This window comes from Amblyomma americanum, chromosome 5, assembly GCF_052857255.1.
Source record: "Amblyomma americanum isolate KBUSLIRL-KWMA chromosome 5, ASM5285725v1, whole genome shotgun sequence".
Taxonomy (NCBI): Eukaryota; Metazoa; Arthropoda; class Arachnida; order Ixodida; family Ixodidae; genus Amblyomma; species Amblyomma americanum.
In genome coordinates this window covers 75296490-75305381 of record NC_135501.1, presented here as the reverse complement: position 1 = coordinate 75305381, position 8892 = coordinate 75296490, and the positions used below count along the sequence as shown (strand labels likewise).

General features: G+C 42.3%; 1 pseudogene; it reads right to left on the bottom strand.

Annotated features, from left to right (window-relative positions):
- Positions 1-7065: 7065 nt before the first annotated feature.
- On the bottom strand, positions 7066-8645 carry LOC144134823 (uncharacterized; annotated as a pseudogene).
- Between the last annotated feature and the right edge of the window lie 247 nt (positions 8646-8892).

Below are 8892 nucleotides of genomic sequence, written 5' to 3'. Positions count from 1 at the left end.
GAAACCATATGCGCGAAGGCAATGCCCTGGCTCGCGCTTCCCGAGAGGGTCGCGCGGCGGCACGAGCAGACGATTTTCACGGCTACCGGAAGTGTGCCCGTGACGTTGTGTCTGCCGTGGCTCCAGCGAATGACAGCGTGCGGTGGCCTGGCGACGTCATTGTTATTGTGACGTCTTTCTTCCACGATTTTAGTTCCAAAATCGGTCACTACGAGCACACCAATCGGCCCGCGAATTTGAAAAAAACACTTTTTTTTAATTTATAATAAATTGCCGGCTCGGTTCCGAAAACTTACACTTGGTGTGAATGCTCATTAGCATCATTTCTAAACATAGCAAACATTTACAAGCGACTTTGAATTCGTTGCATAGTCCCTTTATACCTGCTTAAATTAATTGAAAGGGTCATATTCCTACGTGCCTTGGTGTTTGTAGACCGCAATATTATCATCAGCCCTTGTCACATTGGTTTCCGTCCAAAATATTCCATATGGAATGCACACGACGACCTTGAGAGTCGAATTCTCCTTGAACGGCACCAAAAAATGCATGCTGCTTTGGTGGCATTAGATGTAGCCAAAGCTTAAGCCAGCGTGGAACACTACATATTAGTGAAAATATTGCAGACGTTACAGTATCCAAATTATTTAATGGGTTGGATATCTGCGTTCCTCGAAAACACAGTTTTTTGCATACTAAATGGTGTCAATTCTGGAAGATATTGTAGAGCGGTTTATTGGCACATTGAAAGCACCTTCGACGAAGACCTTAGCACACGTAATCTACGAGACAGCGAGGCGAGATACTGGGACACAAGCGGCAGCCTTCCGGCACGAGCATCCGACGGGCTTCTTTTTACCTCAGTAAACGAGAGCGCAAGCGCTTCGTCGTCGTTTGCGTCAGTGCTGGATCATCTTCTTCGTTCCAACAGTTTTTTGTATACTAAATGGTGTCCATTGTGGAAGATATAAACAAACGAAAGGTGTTCCTCTAGGGGCAGTCCTGTCGCCTGTGCTCTTTAATATTCTTTTGAGCTCTATTACCAGCCATCAACAAATTCGCACATATATCTGTGCGGACGACATTACATTTTTCACGGCTGCCCCTGTCTCATCTTGTCATTCATCTTGTCATCGTACTCAAGATTTCAAAGAGTTTCATCTTTGAAGATAAAGCTCAACATGCCGCCACTCGCAACGCGCAGAAAATTTGCCAGGTTAGCTTTTTTTCACACTCTCTATCACAGCAGTAGCTCATTTGTGCTGGCGCATATTTTACCGCCACCTCATATGTGACGTCGTACCGATCATGTCAAGAAAGTTAACCCTATCTTCGCTCGGACGAAAAAGTACAAGAATTCGGCTTTAACCTTGTCAATAAAAGTATGGTATTGCTACTATAACCCAGATTTCCTTATTTCAGTCCGAATTGCTAACTTATCTGCAATCCCAGCACGTTCAGTAACAAGATTTGCTTTTTATATTACTTATTCGCAAGCCGATATGTTCTCTTTGTTAATTTTGCATTTTTTGTAACAGCGTTTACGTTATGTTGTTTCTCAACTTCCCGTATTAACCACTTGAACTGGTTTTTCATCTTTGAAATTTGTGCTCTAATTTATGGCCCCCTCGCCCCCTATATAATGCCTCTAGTGGGTCCTTAGGTTACTTGAATAAATAATTTAAAAAATTGTGTGCGTCTGCAATCGTACCTGAATTTCCTTGAATGTTGGTTGTCTGGCTTGCGACTCACCTTGAATGTAAAAAAGTGCGCGGTCCTTGTTTTTCAAACGAAAGATCCTGTTCACTTGTCTCTCACCAGCGACAAAAGATTCCTCCAATTAAGTCATTAAAATACCTTGGTGTCATTTATGATTACAACCTCACATGGCGCTCTCACGTTGACCATATTGCAGCGAAAGGAACTCGTGCTGTGGGCGTGTTGCGTAGATTAAGTAATGCCAGGTCTGGAATGCGGAGAGATGCACTTTTGCTGATTTATGTTTTGTAAGTGCGACAAATGTTAGAATTTGGATCTGTGCTGTTTTCTGGCACGGCTGCGTACAAGATTCGCCCGCTTGTTTTTTTGGAGCGGGAGGCGCCTTGGTTGTGCCTTGGCCTCCCCAAATGTGTGGCTAATCACGTGCTTTACCTTGCAGCCCGAATTCCTCCTTCATTATATTGGTTTATATTCCTAACTATTCAGACATACCTCAGGATATATGAATTAAGTTTAAACCACTCATTGCTTGTTTTTGTGGCAGCGACCTTCTTTTTTGGAGTCCACTGGCCTAGATTTCATATCCCTCAGGTAGTTGTGGTACAACATTTGCTTGATCCTTCAAATGTTCTTTTGTATAACATCCTTCCGGCAAAAACCAGTGGGTCCTCTGTAGAAATTGTGTACGATGACATTTTCCCAAAAAAACACTAACATTTACCGCCCCGCATTTTAAATGGCTTATTAGAAGACCATTTACTAAGCCTACCTATTCATGTAACAATGTCTACCGACGGCTCCCAATGTGCTGGAAAGGCAGGGGTGGAATATATTGCCCATTTGTAGATTAGTCTTTTTCTGTGCAGCTTCCCGACTACACACCAATTTTCCAAGCGGAGTTTCTGGCGGTGGTGCTTGTTCTTCGCAAACTAGACCCATCTTTCTCTGCAGTGGCTGTCATTACACTCTCTTTGTTTATGCTCGTCCCTTGCTTCAACTATGGATTCTCCAATCTTGAACACCTTCCATTCCTTACTCTCTCCGCATTTTAGCCTTGTTCGCATAATATGGGTGCCAGGTCGTAGCAGTTTAACAGTCAATGAGGTTCCTGATAGCCTGCAAAGGCGTCCCTCAATGACCCTGTGCTATGTATCGTTCGGACTACAGCGTATATAGCAGCGAGGTTTTGAAGACAGAATTTGTTAAGCGCGACAATTTGATCTCTTTTAAGATCTGATGATTATCTGCACCACAGGTATTCGTGGTGCAGGAAATCATGCCATTCACGGCAGCTTGAGGTCCCTCTAACATGGCTTCATTGTCGGATTCCTCTCTTAAGTTTTTATTTGCTGAGGTCTGGTTTGGAGCTTTCTCCCGTCTGCGTATTCTGTACTGAACATGAATCAATAGACCATTTATTGTTGCTTTCTTGCAGCTTCACCATGATGAGAAGACGGTTTTTAGAGAAGCCATTACAACAGCTTGCCCTTAGTTTGAGCAGCCAAGTCATAATGTTGTTTGGAGCGTCCATACTTGGGTACAGCCACAAGTCTGTTTTTACCGCCGTCTAAAATTTCTTAACGGAATCAAACCGGCTACTTTGGTGATTTTTTTCAAAATTATTATTTTTTTACAACTATCAATATCTTTAAACCAGTCGACTAAAATTCTCAGTGTTGATCTCCTGCGTGCGTTATGCATTTCTCGTTTTATTTCGGCGTCTCTTTTTGTATACTTCTGCATTCATTTTATTTTCCTCTCTGAAAAGATTTATCTGAAAAGCTCTCTGGGCTCCACAATTCTCGGCCAATCCCCCTGTGTGGGCATGCGCCATTGTGCGAGGGTAACAACAACAACAACAGAGGTCATGGGTGCGGCCAGCCTGGAGAGCTCGCCATACAAAGAGCGAATTCTTCACGACGGTAAGAACCTTGTCAATTCTGTCTCGCCGAACTTCGGACTTTGTCGGTGTAAATTGAAGTCAGCGACGCTAACGCCCTAAACGACCCATCTCGTTTTCTCGAAATACGGCGTAGTGCTGATTTTAAGATAGCGCTGCATAGCAAATCGCTGCAGGCGTAGTGCTCGCAGAGCTCTGGCGTATTTATAGAGATGTATTTTTGCAGCGCTGTGGCGCTGTCACCCCCTCTCCCCCCATCACTTATCTTGCGCCTCTATATCTGCATCAATTGATTGCTGCGCACCGCGGGTGGTTCACTGAATTCGCATACCGCGAACTACCATGCGCTGACAATTGCGATGTAATACGCGGCAGTCATTGGATGTTTAGCTATTCGCATAAACCGCCGACTTCATATACCATTGCCGCTTACGTTCTGCACTACGTAATATCTAAATTATGAGCTTAGGCGGGTTGTAAATACTTTCCTTCTGCGTCCTCGGGTGTTTTTTTCTTGTGTGTTGGGTAATTATTATTTGCTTGATTTTATTTGAATTGAAAAAGATGAGAGAGTGGGATCTGAATTACTTCAAAAAACACTACAGGATTGGCCCAAAGCAATTTTACTTCATGTTTTCACTTGTTGCAGAAGACCTACAGATGTACTACGTTCTTATGGAGCCAATATATCCTGCTGAAAGGTTGGCTATTACTTTCTGGTATGTGAATTACCAGATTTAATGACCGTTTTCATGCACCATAGCACAAGCTTGCAGCTACTTCTGTCCTTGCAATTCGCACGCAAATTTCTTGGCGTGGAATTGAGATGGACATGAGATGAAATAATTTTCTCTGGGATAATACAGCTACAGCGAGCCACAGAAACTTAAAATGCAATGCAGTACTACCAAACAGCTGTAAAACATGAGCTGTGTGCTTCTTCTGCTCTATCATCTAGTATTATTTTTCAATTGTTTGGTACATATTCGCGTTAGATTTATGTAAAAGCATTGTGTTGTTTGCTTACAGCTTCCCATGCAGAAATATTTTCTTTACATCTGTTGCCACATCAATTTCCCAAGTACTTCTCATCAAGTGACCTCGCCGGAAAAGTTGCCTTTCTTTTGGTGTGGGAATTTAAACGGCACGGGCAGCAATCCGTGTGACATGTCAAGCTCTGTGGTCCAGACTCCAGCCTCGGTTTATGCCTGTGAGTACTTATATATGCAGGAAATTTGTTACATATGACCATATGTGACATAAACATGGAATGATGAATGAAAAAGAGGTAAGGCATTTAAATTCATTACCTATTGAAAAGAACAAAAATATACTCTACTAGCAAAGGACGGTGCTTCAGGCATTTTGAGCAAAAAGTAATATGATGACTACGGCAACATATCGATATTAGCTTCTTTGATTTTTTTAATAACACATGTCTGGTGCACATGCAACTTAAGCCAGGTCACCTCATTAGTTACTCGACAGTCTTTGTTAGCTTTTCATGGTAAGTTCACGACACTGCAATTTCGGCTGGTTATTTATTTAGTCGTGCAATTGCACTGGTTTAAAAGCAGCTCGACCGTTGACACAATGACGGACAGCATATATACTGAGTATTGCTAAAAGAACGAGCTTATTTGAGCCTGCAAAATTTAGCGAACAATAGCACGATTAAAACACCACAGTTAGGAAGGTTAAAATCTAAGAACTGCCTAATCTAAATGCTGTGTACATGACGTGTTTCTTTTTCATGAGGCATGAACATTGGAGTGAATAACCGAGATTAATTGTGCAGCAGGCACCGCCTGACGGACCTGTACTAAGTGTGTTTTTTTGTGCTTTATATAATTTGGTAATGCAATCAATGTGCAAACATTTGCCGACCTGGTTGATCCGGGCGTGGTGGATGCATTTTAATGGATGTGAATTGCATAAGGCCTATATACCATGTCATGTAAGTGTACACTGAAAAGCCTCACGAGTGTCGAAATTTAATCGAAGCCCAATCCTACTGTGTCCCTGATAGTCCATGAATCGCTTTTGGCTAATACACCCCACAAATTTTGTCCTGAGGTTGGTGCATGCTAGCCTTAGCTGCTTATGCGCCATTAAACCTAACCCAACACTACATTTTTTATCATTCTTGGCATTGCTCAATGCATGTTGAATCTTTGTCATAATTGAATAAACATGCTATGTTGTTTAGGAATTGCAGTGCATGTCATCAGCATCAATTAGGCTTTGTGCCTAATGGCAGTGTTTTCATTTTTCTTGCTTACCTTTTTTATCCAGATCTCACAACTTGGTTGCGTGTTGCCAATGGCTTTGCGCAGAGCTGGCGATTTCCAAAATGTATCGGGGCTGTGCACGATAAAAATGTCGACATTAGAGCCTCTGCCAAGTTTGACAGCAGGTACTTCCAATATAAGGAGTTTCCATTGCAGGGCGTATATTGCTAACTGAATTCTTTCGTTTAAGTGACTTATGCTTCAGATAATCGTGAACTAGATCTGATGCTAGTGACATTAAAGACTAGATTGAAGAGGCATATAAAATCATATTGATAAACTACGCTGTCGTCGCAGAGCACACATTTTGCGCTTTCTTTACCCCGCTACGTTTCATCATCATCATCATCATTTTATTTTATAAAACCAATACATCAAAACTTCTGACAAAACTACTGAAACCTGCTGAAAAGTTAATTTGCTCAAGTTTGTTGGCACTGTTTTCGCCATAACTCTATGTTAGTACGAGCGGAGCGTGCAGTACTTGCTAAATAGATTTGTAAGACAAGTTCTGAAGGTTGTGGCGCACTGTGAAAGCTTCAATAAATTGGAAGCTCACACGAAAAATTTGTCATAGCAGCTAGAATTATAATATTATTGTGCCTGATTAAACATGTTTTAATTACCTGATTCCACTACCTAAAGTAGAAAAATTTGTTTCATTTATATGTGGGGAGTTAATTGTCAAAATATTTGTTAATAGTCTCAACAGCAATTATGAGTAATTACTGAAAAGGTGAGTTGCGGAAAGATGGGGCATTTATGTAGCTTAATCTGTGACTTGTGAAATGAACTAGGATATGTATAATGTAATGAACAGTAAGAAAGTTCTTTGAAAAACTAATCGTGAAAAAATTACGCATTCTCACAAGATTTATATTTAAAATGGGCTGTAAAATGTACAATATTCAATTTGTTTGTTTATTCCAAGTTCTTGGCACATATCTGTAAGCAAAGAATGGCAGCACAAAATTTTATTTTAAAATATTCATTCAGAAAAGACGCTAAAGTTTGCGTAACTTGAGGTGGAGCAAAATTATTTTGAGCAACACATAAATAGGAAATTTACAGCAAGTGAAAGTCGTAAAAACAACACATACAAGCCTACAATGTTCCAGGCTGATAGCTGGGGACCTCTTAAGGTGCAATACAGTCTCATTTTGTCCGTGAGGCTGCTCGTCATTTCTTTCTAGCTTGTTTTGTCTCATCAGTTGCTTAACATAGTGCTTTTTGCATGCGTTGGCGGTCTCTGGCAATAGAATCTTCTGTTTTGTAGTACGCTGCTTCAATGCCAGCCAGCCTCGGAATATCCATAGTGCTTACACTGCTGTTATTAAAGTGTGCCAGATCATCATTCAATGCAGAGAGTAGAGAAGGAAAGCTTACATACACCTCTTTTCGAGCCCAATGCCATTAAGCCCATTGAAGCTCATTTGCATTTTGTGTTTTCTCATGCAGACACTTCTATACGCGCTCATCTGCGTAAAGATAGCCATACAAAGCTTTCACCCTGTTCAGCACGTCATTTGGAGGCCTTCCTTTGTGCACTGCCTCCTTTTGCAGAGTGCTTCTACCCTTTTGCATATGCACGAGCTATTCGGTCCAGGTGAGCACAGGCTGTGTATTGGATTCTTGTTTGTAGATCTGCAGTGAAAGAGGCTGGCTAGGGTGGCTTGTTTTTTTCGCGAGAGGTTTTTCGCATAAGCTGTTCCGGTAATCACATAGTAGTTTTGCAGGCAGTCGCTAAGGACATCACTTAGCTTCCCTTTACAACCTAGTCCACGCACTGCTTTCTTAAGTTTTCTCAGGCAACAGCCAACATGCCCTGGATATGCCTAATGCATTCAAGTTTCTGGACGCTCCTCTTTGTATAGGTATTCCTTACAGTGGCGTAGCTCTTGGAATCACCATCACCGTAGAAGTCCAAGTATTTCAAGCCTTGTGTCGCTTCTGAACCTTCAAATATCGCATACGAGCCAACAGCCCATACCACATGCCCTTCCTTCATGGTTTGTCTGGCAGGAAGTGTGATTTGCTTTCCACTCCTGGTATGCAGCGCTTTCTGGGCTCAGCATTGTGTTGCAACATTTTCATGAGCTGGAAAGTGCCTCAACATCAACAACACTTCCTTTGTCAACTGTCGCCATCTTTCATCACCTGGAACACAACACTCACCACTCCTCACACGACGAATTTCTGCAGCAGCAATATCAACCATCGATTCCGATGCTACATTCCCAGCCGCTGTAGAGGACTGAAAAGATAATCTGTCGTAGGCGGAATGACGCGCAAAGGGGGGGCATGTTCATCACTTTGCAGAGCACTGCCGCATCTGCAGGCTTTTTCTCTAACTGTAGCATTGCACACACCAGTCGATCATTGTTCTCGTTTGCACGCACCACACTTTAGGATGTATCAAGCGAGTGCTCGAGCCCGCACTTTGCACACGCAACCGCACAGGTAGGGCATATTCATTGATGACAGCGTTCTTTGAGCGTCACTGATGAATGTATGCACTCGGGGTAAGCAACAATTGAGAACACAGAAGGAGGTATATCACTGCAAATTATCCTGTTTCCTTGGAGGGAAGAATCCGGGTACAGAGCATTATAAGTTTCGGTGATGTTCCCCGGCTTCTTGGCACTCACCGAAACACCCGCACTCACTGGCTTCGTCGTGTGTCGATTCCCAGTGAATTTGCGTGTCCGTCTCTTCTGTGGTCTGATTTTAGCCATGCCAGTCAGTGTACATTCTTAATGCTCCATATGTTCCATCTTAGCAGATTTAAAAGCTGGTAAACGCTCTTTTAGCTCTTCAGCATGTTCTAAACAAAGCGAGACTGAGGAAAACAGGAGCTGAGAAAAATACTTCGAGTGTCGGCCATCCCCCTTGCGGCCGTTTTTCAAGTTTCGAAAAATAACAACAAATCCAAAGCCAAGCATGAGGGTACCAGTTATTTTTGCAGATATCAAAGATGAAAAT